We start from the raw sequence: 3,193 nt of genomic DNA on the forward strand, positions 1-3,193 counted from the left end.
TGTTAGAAAAAGTTGGTTATCACGTTACAATTGTAAGAAAAATCGCATCAAAAGAACCAAAAACGTGACTCCCTTTCATGTCATTTTTTTCAAAATTGCCATGTGACAGCCAACTTTTACCAATGGATTCGTATTTAGCAGACAAAAATATATCGAAAATGACTCACATTTGTATGTGGCAAAAAAAGGATCAAATTTTATTCTATATAGTGTAATTATAATATATATTATATATAAATACTACACAAAATATCATGTTTTTAGTTTAGATTTACTTATATTCAATTTATATTTAATGCTGTTCTAAATGCTTGAAATCATTTTCTTAAATATTACTATTTTACTATTTTTTATATAATTCTATTTAAAAATTATAAGTAGAATAAGGCTCCATACAATTAAAAATATTACTAAATTAAAAGAGTCACGAGCCTAAAAATACAGAAGTAGAAACTAAGCAAAATATGTGATGACAAATAATATTTGTATAAATTCGTATTTAATGCAAAAAACAAAACATAAAAGAATAAAACAATGTAACTATAATAAACAGACGTACGTTTCTGTTCATTTCGGACCATTTTCAATGTTAAAATAAAACAATATGACCAATAAATAACTACAAATTATAGGAAAGTTAATCTTAACACATAGGATTTCTCATATAGAATTTCATTCGATAATTACGGTTACTTCCAATTTTTGAATTTCAGTACTTTTATATATAGTAATTTCTTTTCACATTAAAATATACTGTTAGATATATTTATAATAGATCTATTACATTTTTCACACAACTTTCTAGTATATAATATTGTAACGGTTCAGATTGGATTATTTAGCATTGTTCTTGTCATTTTATTATTAAACATTTATCATTGTTTCCATTTATAATTTTTTGAAGTTTCAGTTTAGATTACATTATTCTCATTATTTTTATTTTTTTCTTTTTGATTTTTCATTAGATGCGAGCTTGTCACATATTTGTAATACCACTTAGAATTTAAGGCACATTTACACTTTAACATAAGCGAGAGATGACCATTTTTTTCTACCGTAAGCGAGATTGCTGATTTTGGTGCTATGATAAATTTGCGATTAAGATAAGATTTTTCTTATGTAAATTTATAATTTGTAGTTATTTATTCGTCATATTGTTTTATTTTAACATTGAAAATGGTCCGAAATGGACAGAAACGTACGTCTGTTTATTATAGTTACATTGTTTTATTCTTTTATGTTTTGTTTTTTGCATTAAATACGAATTTATACAAATATTGTTTGTCATCACATATTTTGTTTAGTTTCTACTTCTGTATTTTTAGGCTCGTGACCCTTTTAATTTAGTAATATTTTTAATTCTGTTTAATTAGAAAACAATGGCAAACAAGCAAGAAATAGCTGTTATAAAAACAGATACATCAGGAAATATTTTTGTAGAAGATGGATATGTAACATGTGTTTCTGAAAGTATTAAGATTGTCTATCTAAATTTAATATTTAATAACAGTAGTTATGAGGCCCAGGCCCCTATTCTTGAAAAATATCGCATACGTAAAACTAGATAAATATTATAGTATTTGCTACGTATTCTATAGTATTTCCCTAGTTTTACATGTTTTATATATGCGCTACTTTTCAAGAATAGAGCCCTTCTTTTTAATTAAGTTCTTGCATGGTTCATCTTTTATCTTTTTTCACCCATATAAAGAGAAAAGAAAGAAAGATGAACCGTGTCAGAAGTTCAGCTAAAGAGAACAGGCCTATGCTGAATAATTTCTAAAATCATTAATTAAAAGCATAATTAATTACAACTTTATATTATAATTAATAGCAAGTTTACAAATGTAAAATAATCTTTTCAGCTATTTTGATCAATATTTCACAAATTTCTACTTCATAGATCAGCAAATAAAAATTAATATATTGTCACTATTAGAATTCATAGGTGTTAAGGCTGAAATTATTCATTCATATAATTATATACTGTTAAGATTATTTGTTTGTTTAGTTTTCGTTTTTCGAACCTGCGTTATTGTTTCGTTTCTTTTTGTTTGTAAACGCAGTAAGAATGGCAGCCTTGTTGTGTATGTGAGCCAATGAAGGACTGTTTGCGCGCGCATGTCGTGAGTTGCCGAGTGTGATCGTGATTCGCGCTGCACGGGTACGGCTCTTCCCCCTCTCTCTTCGGTTTATGGTGTCCGTGCGTGCAAGACGTGAAAATTGTAACTCCGTTACGATTCTAACAGGTTATGGGACCAGGATCGCTTGACAGACCAAAAGACACGCTTACAAGACAAATATGGGTGACACAATAGACTTGAGGAGCATCGGAAAGTTCGATGGGACGAACTTCCAAGCCTGGAAATTCCAGATGAAAGCAATCTTCATTGCAAACGGACTCACGGATGTTGTCAATGGCGTCATAAAGCGAGAAGAAACGATGACAGACGAGCAGAGAGCACAATGGGACAAGAAAAATGCCAAAGCTATGATAATAATATCATCAACAATGGAAGCTGCTCAACTTGAGTTTCTTTTGACTTGTGAAACGGCAGCCGAAATGTGGAATAAACTAAGCGCCGTGCACGAACTAAAAAGTGAGTCAAACAAATTACTATTAATGACGCGTTTCCACGAGTACCGAATGAAACCGGGAGACGGCGTGGCACAGCACGTAGCTAAGATAGAGAATATGGCACGCCATCTAAATGATATAGGAGAGACTGTTTCGACAGTAACCATAATGGCGAAAATTTTGGGAAGTTTACCCGAAAAGTTTAATGCCCTCGTGACCGCCTGGGATAGCGTGGAAAGTGAAAATCAAACACTCGACAAATTAAGAGAGCGCCTCATTAAGGAAGAAGCTAGAATGAGTGCAACGGACGAGACGAACAATGCGCTCGCTGCCATAAACTTAAAGTCGAACAAGACACGACCAAAAGCAGCAGAAAAGAAGACAGAGCGTTCGAAGAAAGAGATCGAGTGCTTTTATTGCCACAAATTAGGTCACTACATCAAGGACTGCCGGAAGAAAAGGAGAGACGAAGATCAAGGCATCCGAAGCAAGGAGAAGCAGAAGAACAACGAATCGAATACTGAAGCAGCTTTCTCGGCTGAGGTGATAGAAAAAGAAATCCTGAACCTGGAAGTAAAGGACGTTTGGATCCTTGATAGCGGAGCTTCAAGACAC

Source organism: Trachymyrmex cornetzi, unplaced genomic scaffold, assembly GCF_001594075.2.
Source record: "Trachymyrmex cornetzi isolate Tcor2-1 unplaced genomic scaffold, Tcor1.1 scaffold1654, whole genome shotgun sequence".
In the NCBI taxonomy this organism is placed as follows: Eukaryota; Metazoa; Arthropoda; class Insecta; order Hymenoptera; family Formicidae; genus Trachymyrmex; species Trachymyrmex cornetzi.